The sequence below is a fragment of the Myotis brandtii genome, unplaced genomic scaffold (assembly GCF_000412655.1).
Source record: "Myotis brandtii unplaced genomic scaffold, ASM41265v1 scaffold1105, whole genome shotgun sequence".
NCBI lineage: Eukaryota > Metazoa > Chordata > Mammalia > Chiroptera > Vespertilionidae > Myotis > Myotis brandtii.
The window spans coordinates 838,516-854,617 of record NW_005353770.1 but is presented as its reverse complement, the minus strand read 5'-3'; the positions used below and the strand labels follow the sequence as shown (position 1 = coordinate 854,617).

The window sequence follows — 16,102 nt, the reverse complement described above, 5'->3', positions numbered from 1 at the left end:
TTTTGAACTGAGTTAAACCAAATGGCTACATTCTGATCCAGTTCCTGGAACTGGCTCTGCATCACTGAGCTCTCCATCAAAAAATAAATTTTTACTTAGCAAAAGGCATAAGCAATTAACCATGTATAGAGCACAGTGTAAGTCTGCTTGCCAGCACCAAATACAGCTCTTTCAAAGCAACTTACATAATTCTTTTGGAAGCCCCCCTTTTCTGTCTTTATAAATTTGGTTCCCTTCCTCTCCCCTTGGAATATAGTTGTGTTTCTACCAAAATCTGTGTCTCCCGGATTAGCAATTCCTAAAAAGACCTCCCAATAAAGCTTTTGGCCTCTCATTTCTGTCAAAAGTGATTGACGTTGCTTTTCACGTAGTAAGAACTCAGTATACATTAACCACAGTCATGATAATACTATCATCAACATTGTTAGATGATGGCTGTGATATTGTGATTTATAATAACATATATGAATTTGGTCTTCCTGCCATACACAGCTCCTAAAACCACGGTAATTTCCTAAGTAATAAGAGAAGTGGGAGCATCTTTTGTGCTTTTGGCCTAGTTCTAGAAGTGAAAGGAGTATCTTTTGTTATTCATAAAGAGCCCCTCAACCCCAGCTGAGTTTATGTCAATAAGGTGAATTTTGGAAATCCCCTAGATGGGGACTGATAGCCAGGGAAACCAACTTGAGATTGGAGGGTTTGAACTCTCAACTCCACCTTCCAACCTCCCGGGAGGGGGCTGGGGCTAGAGGTAGAATTGCCACAGGCCAGTGATTTAATCAATCATGCCTTTGGAATGAAGCCTCCATAAACATCCCTGCAGTATGGAGCTCAGGGTTACTGAGCATCCAGGTTGAAGAATATGTGGATGATGAGCCTGGAGAGGACATGGAAGCTCTGTGCCCCTCTCCACTTGCCTACCTTTTGCATCTTTTACATTCAGCTGTTTCTGAGTTGTACCCTTTCATAATAAACTGCTAACCTAAGAAGTCAACATTTTACTGAGTTCTGTGAGTCAGTCTAACAAATTATCAAGGCTGAGGAGTGGGCTGTAGGAACCTCCAATAGATAGCCAATCATTCAAAGGCTCAAGTAAGGAACTGGACTTGCAATTGATGTCTGAAGTGAGTGGGCAGTCTTGTAGGACTGATGCCTTTAAGCTATGGAATCTGAGGCTAACTCCAGGTAGATAGTGTCAGGATTGAGTTAAATTGTAGGACACCAGCAAGTTTGGGAGAATTGGTCAGTGTGAGAAAAACCCCCACACATTTTGTGAACAGAAGTGAGATATTGAGAGTAGTGTGTGCGTAGAGAAGGAAAACATTAGTTTTCCCTTTCAATAGCCACAAACATTCCTACGTATATCAGTACAGGTCACAGGGAAGTCCACATTGCTCACTCAGGTAGCAAAGTAAAAGGTGCACTGTGGGATCTTCTGGCTGTTCTAATAGTCACATAGACATGAGGCAGATTAGCAAGAGAAAATAACCAAGTTTAATACATACATATGTTTGGGAACTCTGCATACTTGACACAGTCAGAGACACCACCTGCACCGAAGAGGTTTAGGGACAGAAAGGGAACATGGTATATAAGACATTCTGAACTAGGATGAGGGAGGGTGCCTTGGGGACTTCAAAGGGTCATTACAGTATGATAAGAAAAGCAGATGTTTAATAAATAGAAGTTTTTCCTGGCCTACAGACAGGTCAAAGAGGTGATTTCTGATAATCCCCCTTTATGGACAATTCGAGTTCTTCTAGGTAGTCAGGGAAGGGGCAGAAGCTTCTCTTGAGCCCACAGCTCAAATCGCCCTTTGCTCAAAAACAATCCACATACCAGAGCAGCACATCTAGTTCTGATCTCTCACAGCACAAAGCTCCTCATTCCTTCTTATATTCATAGAATGATAGAGCTGCACCCCTCCCCTGCCCTACAGATAACACATTTCAGCTCTCTGTATTTAACAGAGTAATTCCACACTTCTAAATCTTTGTACAGGCTCTTCACTCTTCCTGGAATACTCTTTCTGTCTCTTCAATACTTTACCTAACTTCAACTGATTTTTCTTTTCTCAGTAAATACATTGATTTGTTGTCCTATGCGTTATCTTTCTCTCTTTCCTTCTTTTTCCTCTTTCTTTCCCTAATATATGTATTTAGCCCCCCCCCTTTTATTTCATTCATTCAGCAATTATTTACTGAATGTCAGTCATGTGTCAGGAAAAACATTGTCTTAAAGTCCCTGTCCTCCTGAAACTTATAGTTTAGTGAGGAGGATAGATATAAGTTCCCTCCCCATCCTAAATAAGTACCTAAATATATAACACATCATGTGATGATGACTGCTATGAAGAAAAATGAGCAGGTAAAGAGATAAAAAGTTGTGACATGGGGAGATATTTTAGTCAGAATACCTTAAATAATTTAAATATATTTATCTTCCTCATAGCCTGTGAATACCTCCAAGTCAGACGTAAGATCATTTACCTCTATATCTTCAGTACTTAATGTGTCTGAAGCCAAGATGTTTAATATTTGTTGAGTAAAAGAATGAATGAATGAGTAAATGTTAGATTTTAATATAAACCCCAGATGAGAAAACAGACCCAGAGAAGTTTGATTTTCCCAAGATCAGAGAGCAAGAAATAAAAATCTTATCTCTAAAAATGCTTGCTTCAAGGACAACGCTGCTTTTACTGTGTCATATTATGCATGCCTAAGACATCTTTATTTTAATAATGTTCCATCTGTTCTTCTTTCAGTGTTGACTAAACTTGGCTACTTGAATGAAATTCTGAGAGCTTGTTTTTCAAGTTGTTTTTTAAAAAATTTATTTAGTCTTCATAGAAACTATCACTGTTTACTCTTGAGTAGACAAGGGGCTTCACCAAAGTCCCAATAGTATATTTGTTTACCTTGTCAAGCAGTTGGTTGGTCATAAATCACAAAGATCAGAATGTACAGCGGATCAAGGATGAGGAGAGAGTTTTCATTGCAATCCTCTAGGATTCTTTTATACAGGAAAAATACAGATGAGACAACAGTCCTCAAACTTTTTGGCTCAGGACAACTTTACTGTCTTACAAATTATTTAACATCCCAAACAGCTTTTGTTTATGCAAATTATATCTATTGATATGTGCATCATATTCATTGATATTGGATATTAAAACTAAGTAATTAAAATATGTTAATGCTTAATTTATTTTAAAACAACAATATGTTAACATAAATATCATTTTTATGAAAAATAACTCTATTTTTCAAAACAGGATATATATGATGAGAAGAGTGGCATTGTTTTACATTTTTGATTCTTTTTAATGTCTAGCTTAATAGAAGAAAGCTAGATCCTCCTTCTGGTTTCTGCATTCGGTTTGTTGTGATATCACTCATCAGTTAGCCTCTGGAAAATGCCACTGCATATTCATAAGAGAATGAGTATAAAAAAGTCAAATGACATCTCCCTATTATAAAAAAAATAGTTTGGAACACAATCTGGAATGGCCAACGTGGCAGCGGCCCTCAGATCCCTTGGTAGAGTCTTGATACCTCAAAGGCATAGTCTTCCCAAGATGGCTTATCAGACACCTCTTTATCCTTGTTCTGCATGTGTTCATGTGCCTAAAAGACATTTTGCTGCTGCTGCCAGGAAGCCTGAAAAGAAAACAAAGAGAAGGTGCCAAAGAAAAAGCATCAAATGAAAAACAAGATGAGGTAGAAAAAATAAAGTCATACCAGTTTATGGAAAGCAAACCCGAAGATGATGTTTACTTAAAACACTTATACCCAAGGCAGATATACGAGGTGGAGAAAGCTATTCATTCACTTAAGAAATTTCAAATCTGAACTTTACATATCCAAAGCAAAGTTTTTTTTATCTTGATTCGACACTGGATATGGCACTGGGGAAGAAGAAAAAAGTGGAGCCATTTGCCAGTGTTATTAGTTTGCCACACCCTTTCTTTCAGAAATCAATAAAGTTGCTGTATTTACAGGGCAGGCATCAGAGAGTAAAATAGCAGAAAAAACATGTAGCTGCATTTGCAGGAGGAACTAATTGGATTCAGAAGATTTTCGGTGATAAAATTAAACCAGACTTTTATGTAGCTGAACCAGAAATAATGCCCGAGCTTAATCCATTAAAGAAGTAAAAGAAAAAAAAGATTTCCAAACCTTACTTGAAAATTCTATTGGCCATGACATCCCAAAATGCTTGAGTTATTCAAAACTGGAATTGAAATTAAGGTAGATGAAGAAAGGGCGAACTTTCTCGAGACCAAAATAGCAACTCTAGATATGTCAAGTGACCAGATAGCTGCCAATCTGCACGCTGTTATCAATGAAGTTTGTAGGCACAGACCACAGAATTTGGGAAAGAAACAAGATTTTAATCATGTCATGAGAACAGTGAAACGTGATCAAGGTGTGGTGGCTGTGCAGTAGCCTGGGCACACGTCCAGCGCCCCTATCATTGCATACGTGCCACTCATTCCTTCCCAAGGACCCTTTGTGGTATGAGCTTTCCTTATAGTTCAACAAGCAAAGGCTTGTTACTAAAGATGGAGCCATTGTTGCCTAAAGAAGTGGAAACCAAAGAAAGTAGCAGAGAAGCTGCCTGAAAGTGTTTTATTGTGAAATTATTCGTAGTGAATGAAGAAGCAACAGAGAAAATCATAAAACTGTATAATTTCCTTAAAAAAAATGTTTGACCTGTGGACTCCATGAAAGATCTTGAGAACTTTGAAAACTGCTAGTTTTACCCAGCCAGTGTGGCTCAGTGGTTGAGTATCGACCATGAATCACGGAGGTCATGGTTCAATTCCCCGTCAGGGCACATGCCCAGGCATGCAGGAGGCAGCTGATCAATGATTCTCTCTGATCATTGATGTTTCTATTTCTCTCTCCCTCTCCTTTCCTCTCTGACATCAATAAAAAAAGAAAACTGCTAGTTTCAAGAGCCATAAATTTATATTTAAAAACCCACAAGGAAATTAAATGAAGCTATGTTTTAAGTTTTTATTCTAAAAAATGTATGCATTTTCATATTCCTATAGCATCGTTCCGCAACTTTTAGTGCATGTACTTAAAAATCATTTAGGAGGCATATTTAAGCTGCTGATTCCAGGCTTCCATCCCCCATTAGTTGTTGATTCACTAAGGTTCAGCTAGGATTTGGGAATACTTTTAGCAAGTCCAGGCTTCAATTCCTTCACCCCCAGGTCATAATAATTCATGGTGGATTGCTTGAGAAAAAATGGTTCTAGAGCAAAAAAATAAATAATAAATAAAAAGCTTGGGTATTTTTAAAAACTGAAGCACATTTCAGTGAGATTAAAATTTTAAAATTGGAAGTGAAAGCAAATATGAATCAGAGGCAGAGACCAAGAAAAGAGAGACCTTTTTCTTGCAATGCACCTGGGCTCATTCTGTGGTTACTGCACCAGGACCTGAGAGGGCAGACTATGCCAATCTGCTTCCACGTGGCCCAGGAAACACTGCTGGGCACCCGGGGCACCCAGCTAACCAGGGACACAGCCTGCTCTCTTTCCCCGAGGAACACAGCCTTTACTGGTGAGAAGGATGGAAACAGAAAGCTCCTCTCTGGTTCTAGATCAAGGAAGGGTCCCAGTCTGCCTGCTTGTCCATCACAGGGCCACCAGAGCAGAGACCACTGCATCTGCAGTGTCACTCACTCTATCATTTTGACTAAAACCTCAAGGGCAGACAAAGCAAACAGTGGACAAAGAAATGGTCTTAGGCAATCTAGCAGAAAAAAAAAGAATGAATAGCAACCAGAACACCCAGAATTGGGTTAGCTTCTATAGTAGTAATTGCTAGAGGAGACAGAAGACAATATAAATTTAATAATAAATCAGCACTCAAAGAGATTCTATTACACCATCAAGGGGACTTTCTGGGCCTAAAAGGGATTATTTTGAAGCTCAGTAATTCAGTGAAAAAATGGAAAAAGAGGAAAGATGAAACTGATCATCTAATTAATGGTATGATAGTCAAGTGGAAGAGGTATCTCAAATCAAAGGACAACAGTCTGGTTTAAATAAAGACTGAAGTCATCACCTTGAAAAGGTGTACTGAGTTCCAGGCCATCTTAGAAAAATAAGTACTATGCCTATTTCTAGACATATCTCAAAAAACAGGAATTGGGAGAGGGTGGTAGATAAGTAAGGTAATTGCATTCTAAAGCTGTCATTTAGAGAGTGAGGAAATAAAAACGTCACCAGGTTAAATAGAAAGGCAATAATAACCTTTTGTATCTTGTTTTAAATAATAATACAAAAATATCTATTTTATTAGAAGTAGGAGAAGTTCGAAAATTACCGTGAGCGGAATGGAAAGATAAAAACTTTTAAAATAAGGGCCATTTGCCAGGGGAATTCGGAGTCTCAGCTTTATGCCCAAGGGCTCAGTTTGCTGGCTCTCAGCATCAGAACACATCAGCCTGAAGTCAGGATACTCATCTGGTCTGCTCAAGTGTGAGAAAAACCTGCTGGAGAGGCAGAGCAGCAGTGTGCCTGGGCACACACTATGGAGTCAGACAGAACTTGCTTCCAATCAGAAGTCTGCCACTTTGCAGTTTGCTCTGGGCCTTTGATATCTTTATCTGTAAAATGAGGATTAAAAACACAACCTTACAAGGTTGTTGTGAAGTGGGGTGAAATAATATGTGAACATGCCCTACAGAGCCTGGCATAAGCAGCGGTGCCAGGAGCCAGCTGGGCTCAGCTGGTCAGCCAGGAGCTTTGGTTTCCATCCCTTGGTCCCTCTTTTAGCTCTTCCCTATAGGACTTTGGTCTGCAATTCCAAAACCACCCTCTTATGCTGAGACTTTCCTGGGATTTCACCTCCTGCCTGGAGAGAGACTGGACTGGCTTCTTGGACCTCTTTTACTTGAATCTTTAAAATAGCCTTAGATAAATTTATTCATCAGTTTCTTTGCATTGTGTGAAGGGAAGAGAGGGTAAAGGAACCAAAATGAGATCATTTTATGACTATTCTGAAAAAATATGTGAAAATTATAAAGTGAAAGAGTCCTACATTTCCAACCTGCAGACAGGCTGGAGCATAGAGAAGGAACTCAGAGATGCCAGTGAAATTGCTCTAGCAGTGGAGTGAAGTGCTTCATATGGAAAAACTTTGTACCTATAATAATAAAAGCATAATATGCAAATCGACCAAATGGCTGAACAGCTGAACGACCATCTGGACGACCTTCCAGATGACCTTCTGGACAAAGCCTGGGCTGCGAGGGCCGAGGCAGCTGGGGCTGCGAAGGCCTACTCTTGAATGAATTTTGTGCCTCGGGCCTCTAGTTGTCTATAATGTCTTTAAACAATGTATTTTTTGCCAATACTTTATTATGAAAAATTTCAAACATATAGCCTAAAACAATTCAGCCTGTTTATGATTAATTAGAATTCAATGTTTGCTTACATATATTTTTTTGAGATAAAATACAAAATGTATTTATTTTAGTACAAGTTTTTTGTTTTGTTTTTTTTGTATTGAGATAACACTTTATGCTCAAGAGATTTAAGGACAGTAGCTTTATCCTTGCTTAGACCGAAGTGTTGCAGAAGGAGCAGCATTTCCTGGGACCAGGCGGGTGATGGCAGCAGGAAGTGGAGTGGAAGAGTCTCACAAGAAAGTAGGACAGACTTGGGGGCACAGAATGAGAGCTGCTTGGCCTGGTCTCCTGCCATCTCACCTGGAGGTACTGACTATAATAAATCCAAATAACTTCTCACCAGCCTGCAACTGTAATCTTAGATGACCACATTTCTATTAAATACCTTCATGATGAAGTTCCAGACCCCACTAGTAAGATTTTGGACCCCAGTCCTTGCAAAGAAACCCCTAGGTATTTTTGAGAACATGCAGGATACTGTCTCCTGTGGGTACAGCAAGTCCCCTTGGTTCTTCTTTGCTGCCTAGCCTAATGCTGCTGACCATGATTCTTGGAGATTACTGGCCCTTGGCCCCATCACTGCATCCCCACCTCTGACCTCAGGGAGTGGACTCCACAGCCTCTTTGCAAGCCCAACTCAAACCTTCCCTTGACCCCTCACAGCCCTGCAAAAACTAAGTGGACATGAACAAGACATCACTGAGGGTTTGGGCGCAGTGAAATGGACTTTACATGGTACAGTGCCTCATCGTACTGCTGCATATGGCTCCACTGAAACTCCAAACTCAGACCTGCTCTGAGGTCCCTTAGGCTGCCTCCTGCTTCCACCTGGAGGAAGCAGCCCTACTCCCCTACAGAAATGCTCAGACTTGCTCCGCATTTTACACCCTTCTGCTGGGGAAGAAGAAGAGATTTTTTACCCCCTTCTAGTCTGTGCCCCACCTTGTCTTTCCCTCAGCCAGAACCTGCCTCTTCTCAGAGTGACTGAGAGGGAACATACAGTCCCTTCAGCGAAAGCCTGCCGACCCCATCCCTCCCTCTATCTCCTGATGTGATCTGGCCTCTGGCTCCAGCAGGACACTCACAAAGAAACACAGTCCACCTGCATTACCAGAAGCATGGCATACTCTGTCTTGAACAACACCGAGAGAAAAATGCCTACAAAGTCGTGTCAAGCCAGGCCTGTTACCTCCCACCCTTTCTTCTGCAGAGGGAGGTGACTGTGAGGCTGTCTCGTCTCTCCCATAGGCTCTGTAGCTAGTCTCCCATGGGCCCCAGCTTGACCATGCACGCCATCTATCCAGAGAAAAGATCCATTTATTCCAAAGTAACAACAAAGTCTGCAGAGACATAAAATCAATTCTCATGATCACCCAGAGCATTTAGCTTATTTATCTCAACATCTGTATAGAAATAAATGATAGCATCCCAGTTTTCCCAAAAGCAAGGAGGGCGGGGGGAGGGTCCCTTGATTGTCACTTATGTTATTAAAAGACTGTCTGAAAATATTTTCCAAAATAAAGTTATTTTTTTGTAAAAGTAAATTCACAAAGTGCCTACATTTTTAAAAATCATATTATTTTCTCAATTTTTAAAATGTCATCAAAGTTTCTAAAAACACCAAGGCATCCCATAACACTTATTCATCTCCTTATCTGACAAAGATTTGAAGGCTTCTATATTTAACATATGTTTATAGGAGGTATACAACTACTGTATTTGTTGATGATGGTGTAAAATTTGAACCTCTGATAAGTGTCTATTGCCTGCCAGGGACCAAAAATGACTGTTTTATAAGCTGCCATAATGCAGAAGTGCACATTTTCAGAAGAAGGCAAGGCAAAGTGCAGCTCTCAGCTCCATAGCCTGCAGGGGCTCAGCTGACTCCTGGATGACATCATCCTCTGTTTTTATATTATTTGTCTGTGCTCTTGCTCACAATTCAAACCTTTTTGAGTTAGAAACCCAGTTGCTCCCAGCAGATTCTTATCCTGTGGTTCAGTGGAGTGTAAGTCTATGAATTGGAACTAAGCATGAAAGAAAATCCCTTTTGAATCAACACAACAGCCGGGATCTTATGAAAGATTGGAAGCTGTATTATTTTATTTCTCTGCTAACCAGATTAATTCCAAGTCTTGGCCAATACCCTACCTGGTGGGAAACTCAATGTTAGTCTTTATTGGAGGGACTTTCTTCCCCCTCTCAGGGTTACACAAATGTCTGAGAAGCTTATGCGATGCTGAGGAAGTAAATGCTTCTAGGTCAGTTCACCTTGTAGACACTGATAAGCTTGTTGCTTAAGTCTGCGTGGTCCTTGGAAAGATCCTGCTTTGTGCCAAAGCTGACACCAGTTCTCAGTACAGCCCTCCGAGGTGTACCACAAGTTCACTCTTTTCCAAATACTTCCAGGTCCTTTCCATTCAGCTACCATCCACGAAGGCTTCTAGGAGCCTGCCTCCCACCCTACCCAACCCCTGAACATCTACTATAATCTCTTCCGTTTAAGCTTTTGAAAAGAACAAACAAGGGGGGTTGGGATAGAAGAGATTGTTCAGAAGCCCCTGAAATCGGACAGGGAAATATAATCAGAAAAATTTTTTTTTCAATGGCCAGTATTCTTTCTGATTTCTCTAAAGTAGCAAAAGAAAAAAAAAAAGACACAAATTAGTACTCTTTAAAAAGATGTCTTGCTACAACACAATACAACAAGAATTAGCTGTGGCCCATTGAATGGGCTCTGTTTTGGGGGCTGTCCAGCACCTGGGGCATCTGTTATACCAGCGGTTCTCAACCTGTGGATCGTGACCCCTTTGGGGGTCGAACGACCCTTTCACAGGGGTCGCCTAAGACCATCGGAAAACACATATATAATTACATGTTGTTTTTGTGATGAATCACTATGCTTTAATTATGTTCAATTTGTAACAATGAAAATACATCCTGCCTATCAGATATTTACATTATGACTCATAACAGTAGTAAAATTACAGTTATGAAGTAGCAACGAAAATAATTTTATGGTTGGGGGTCACCACAACATGAGGAACTGTATTAAAGGGTCGCGGCATTAGGAAGGTTGAGAACCACTGTGTTATATGGTGGTAGATCAAACACAAATTTCTGTAACCTAGAGCAGAAAGTGGCAAGTGCTACAAGAAAGTTAAATTTCATGGAAGCCCCAAAATGAAGAGATTCCCTCCCACTGGGAACACTTCTGAAAGGATTTTTGAGCTGGGCCTGAGAGAGGAGTTGCTATTACCCTCAGAAGGCAGGGTGCTGGGGCAGAGTGTATTTTAGGCAGGAGACAGGAGAACAAAACCAGTGAAGTGGGAAAGTGTTATTTGGCCAAAGCACCGGGAGGCCTAAGATCTGAATGGAAAATCTGGCTCAGCTGGGGAGGGGGAGGGAGGGTTGGATTGGGGGAGGGAGGGGTAGTGGGCAGGAGACATAAGAGGTGTGGTCATAGCAGGAGCTGGAATGTGGTTCTAACAGGCTAAATACAGTCATATAGATTCAGGAAAGGGATTTGAGTAACTCACAATGGCAATGCAAACTCCAACTCCTCAGCCGTATCTTATGCAGGCTGGGGAAGAGTGATGGGATAGGGTTGCTACTAGGACAATAGGTCTACCAGCTCCTAATAAACCCTGAAGGGAAATTCTTACTCCAATCTCTTAGAGACTATGCCTATTCTCTTTAGAATATGGGAGTATTTGACATCTTTTATTTTTAACCTTATGATTTAGCTAGATTCTGGGACAATGGGAAAGCCTCACTTGCCTCCTATCACACAGAGCTATAATTCTAGTGGAAGAATCTTGACATGGGTTAGAACTGATGGTGGTTTCCTTGGGTGTGTAAAGTCCTCTGTTTTTTGGAGTGATAGGGTGTTTTGTAAGTTTTACCAGTAAGAGAAAGAAAAACTACCCTTGAATTGTTTGAAATAGTGTTATCAGGAGTAAAAAGGTGATGGTGATTTCGTTTCTATAATCTTTGATTCATTTCTTCACTCATTAATTTAACAAATATCTATTGAGCCATTCAGTTCCTATGTAGTAGAAATCTATTGATTTTGTCTGCCTAGCAACTAGTCTTCCCCTCCCCATTTCTTCTCATAAGAGAATTCTGATTTTTCTTGGTGACCCTACCCCTCACACCAACCCATCTGATTTGGTAGGCTGTTTCCACTCCTGACTCCAGAGGCAAACACATGACTTGGGCCAGGGCAAAGATCATATCCTGTTGGCCATGGTGAGTGCATCAGGGATGGGAATGTGATACAATCAGAGCCCTTATTGCTAAATTCCTAACTTCTATGAAAACACTGTGAAGATAGAGCCCCTTATTGCACCAAAATTGAAACTAAAATTGTAAGCCTGAAGATATTGGGAGTCATCTTAACACCACAAGGGTAGACTTTAGAGTCAAGAAAGGTGGAGAGCAAGACAGAGTCCTAAAAAGATGTTTGAACCCCTCAAGCCACCCTTGCCTGAGAATCTACTGAACTTTATAGTTATATGAACTTGTTTTGGTCAAGTTAGTTTGAGTCACATTTTGTACTTGCAATTGAGTGAGTCCTAATCAAAACAATAATGAACTGGTGCCATGGCGTAGAACTATGAACATAGTCCCTAAGTTTATAACCTGTGCCCTGTCAAATAAGTAGGAATAAAAGCACAGGCCGGACCCAAGCTCTGCTATGACATAATAATTAATTGGGTTCACTCAGGAAAAATAAGACTCTTCACTATTCCATTCAGCCTAAGTACTTCTTGAGGGATTTTTTCAACTATGAAGTCAGGAACCAAATGATGGATTTCAGATAGAAAAGCCATAGAGGTACCATTGCATTGGTAACATTGTTGACTTTCTGTTCCTGCTTAGTAATTTTTTCTCTTTTGCCAAAGGTACAGTGTGTCCTGGGCAGAACCAACATCTATTTGGGTTTTTCCATTACCTACTTGTGTGTCCTAGGGTAAAATATGTCATCTACATGTGCCTAAATGTTCTCATCTTTGAAATGAGGCAGGGAGAAATAATATCCCTGTCTTACCTCAAAGGATTTCTCTGAGGTGACGATAATGTATATCTATATATACAAAAGTGACTTAAAAATTCAGAAGTCCAATAAATATTAAAAAATAAAAATGTATATTTAAATGGACCAGGCAGACCTTGTCTTTATTTTTTTAAATACATTTTATTGATTTTTTTTTACAGAGAGGCAGGGAGAGGGATAGAGAGTTAGAAACATCAATCGATCAGCTGCCTCCTGCACACCCCTTACTGGGCATGTGCCCACAACCAAGGTACATGCCTTGACCAGAATAGAACATGGGACCCTACAGTCCACAGGCTGGCGCTCTATCCACTGAGCCAAACTAGTTAGGGCACCTTGTCTTTATTTTGAATTTGTTGAATAGCCTTAGATAAAATGGTATGCTGGCAAATGTTTGACAACAGACTCCCTGGAGAAAGAGAATTACCCTGATCTGTAGCAATGACAGATTTCCACAGTGTAAGCCCTCCCAATAGGGCCAATTTTAACCTGCCAATCAGCTTGCAAAATTCCTGAACATCACCTCCCATGGGGTTGTATGAACCTGCACTAGCACAACGTTGCTCAGGTATGTTGGTTTACCTTAACCTTACCTGCCTCAATTTCTTCATTTATCAAAAGGCTTGTTTGGCTAAATGCTCACTCAAGTACATTTCATCTTCATGATTCCATAATATGATTATTTTATATTTATCAGTTAGACGAATCCTGCAAAACTCATGATTATCCTACAGCTTTCGCTGAAAGGTACATCACAGTGATCTATTTTTGTAATGACAATTCTTCTTGCTATGATATGCCTAGGAGGGATCTTGGCATTGAAGGCTAATCAATCTTCAGTTTCATTAGATTATTTCCTAGTTCTATAATATTTCTACCTGTCATGTGCAAGGAATTTTTCTGGTTGTGCTTTTAGGTAAACATTATACGTAGCGCTATAGTATATAGATATAAGTATTTTAAGTAGATGACCATTTCCTTGAGCTTATATATGGATATCTCTCAGACTGATACAGGTTTAAATCAACGCTCAGAACCATATTCAGTAGATCTCTGTGTCTCACAGCTTCTTTATTGTCTCTGTGTGAATTATTAAAAAAATAAACAAATGCCCCTCATTAAGCAACCTCTGAGGCATGTTTTCAAATAGCACATGAAGCTGTCTACCACATCTTCAACCACTCAAAAAGCTCAGTGATGAAAACAAAAACAGGAATGCATAACTTTCCTATTGAGCACGGGCAGAACTGTAAAGTGACCATGACTACATCATTAATTTTGTCACAAACACATGGACTTTCCCTGGGCTTTCTTACAAGTAATAACTAATCTCTGTGAGTATTAAGCTTCTGGCAGCCTTGGAGGGCTCACACAAACACACTTAATTAAGTAATAAGCAGAGTGGAAATGGTTGAATTTAAATAGAGATGACATCAGGTGATAGATTCTGCACAGAAGGGTTACTCTTCAGCCAGGATGGCTTGCCATGACCTTCTCCCATTACCTCATTTCCTGGGGCTTAGTTATCTTGGTGGTTTCATAATAAAGAAATGATCAACTGACATTTGTGAAATGACATTATGTATGTGGTTATTCATTGCAGAATTGTTTGCAATTGGAAAAGGTTGGAAATCACATCAAAGTCCATCAGTAGAGGACTGGTGAACCGAACTATGGTACGTTCATACCACACAGCCAGCAGTACAAAAGAATGCAAAAACTGTTTGTATTCTGATATGGAAAGGTCTCCTTATAAGCATGAAGTTTAGGATGCTACACTTTGTATAAACACTGGGAAAGATACATGAGAAAACACAAGAAACTGGTAATACAGGTTTCCTCTAGAGAGGGAAACTGAGAGCCCGAGGAGAGGAAACTTTTCACCATATGCCTTCTTACCTATTCCATTTTCTATGATAGGTCTCTCCTATTCCAACACAAGACACCCACACATCATATGTACACTTTCTCCCACATGTACCTTTTTTAAGGAAATAACCGTTTTATGGTGGGAATATATATATAAATATAACATATTTATCATTTTAACCATTCATAAATGTACAATCTGGTGTATCAAATACATTCACAATGTGGTGGACCCATTACAACAATCTATACCCAAATTATTTTAATCATCTTCAAAAGAAAGTCTGTACCCATTAATCACTAGTCTACTTTCTGTCTCTATGAATTGGACTATTCTAGGTACCTCGTATAAGTGGAATCATATAATATTTGTCCTCTGTATCTGGTTTATGTCACTATTCCACATACACTTTTTTTAAAAAGCATCTACTAAGTGGATAAATAATATTATGAAACATTTTTTTTTCCTGAAATGTTTTTAGAAAGACAGAAAACAGATCTTGTGCAATGTGTGGACGTGCCTTGGACAAAGTAGCAATGGTCTCTGGTGTTTCCTAGAAACCCTGTTGTAACATTTAAAAGATTAACTAGTTGCCCAGCTTGCTAATGCCCTCCTATTTCAGAAAATGAAGTGAAATAGCCACCAGCTACTTCCCATACATCTTGACTCACATATGACAGGGTTCTTTAAATGGGGCCCCTAATGGGTTTCAGAAGGTCCAGAAATCTCTTCTGAAATTGTATGCACGTTTGTTGTATGCTAGTCTTTCTGAAGAGAAGTTCTTTAGCATTCGGAGATTGTTAGAGAAAAAAAGGCTAAACACCATTGCTAAATGGGGTAATTAATGCTGCATCTTCCTATGAAATATACATAAAAGCCCAAATCATCAATTAGTTTGTCTAAGTATATGATTAATGAACCCATACCAAACGATAAGCTTCTGACATAGTCCACAGAAAAAATAAGTCTGTGACTGAAAACTTAAGTATAGACTTCTATACTTAAAAAAAATAACATGGCACACACTTTGGTAGTATGTAGAAGACAACATAGCATCAAGGGTTTGTTAATACAACTCTTATGTAAGGATATTGAGGGTTTTTCCATTCATTTCATAAATATCCATTGAATAGCCCCTTTGTGTCAAACATGGTCTCAGTGCTCAGGATATAGCAGTAAATGAAACACTTGCTTCTACCCCCATGGGGCTTGCATCCTACTAGTAGAATGTGAAAAAGGAAATGACAGTTTTCAGATAACCGTAAGTGTGCCAGTGAAATTGGATGAAGATAGCCTGGAGATTTTATGTTCAGGTAGATTGGTTGGGGCATCCCTTTCTGGGGAGATGGCATCTGAGCTGACATTGAAAGGGCAAGAAGAACCATCCATGGAAAGAGCTTGGAGGAGGGCATGCCAGGCAGAGGGAACAGAAGTGCTGGAGCTTGAGCTCTAGGTACGATGGGAGGTCCTGAGTGCTCAGGGCTCACCACCACCCTTCACTGTTTCCTCACACAGGGCTCATTCCTCCTCTTCTAGACTCAGCTCCTTATCCTCTTCTTTTACATCCATCCCCCTTTAGCAACAAGCATGATTCCAGCCCTCAGTGCTCCTTCTCCCTCCTACATCCTCCCTTTGAGCCCTTGATGACTTCACTGCCTTGCCGTGTGTGCATACATTTCATCAACCCAAGCGTGTGCTGAGCTCCTCGAGGAGAAGGATGCCTGCTTCTCTGTGAACATTGT

General features: G+C 40.0%; 1 pseudogene; it reads left to right on the top strand.

Moving 5' to 3' along the window:
- Nucleotides 1-3,460: 3,460 nt before the first annotated feature.
- On the top strand, nt 3,461-4,624 carry LOC102244457 (annotated as a pseudogene).
- The last annotated feature ends 11,478 nt before the right edge of the window (nt 4,625-16,102 follow it).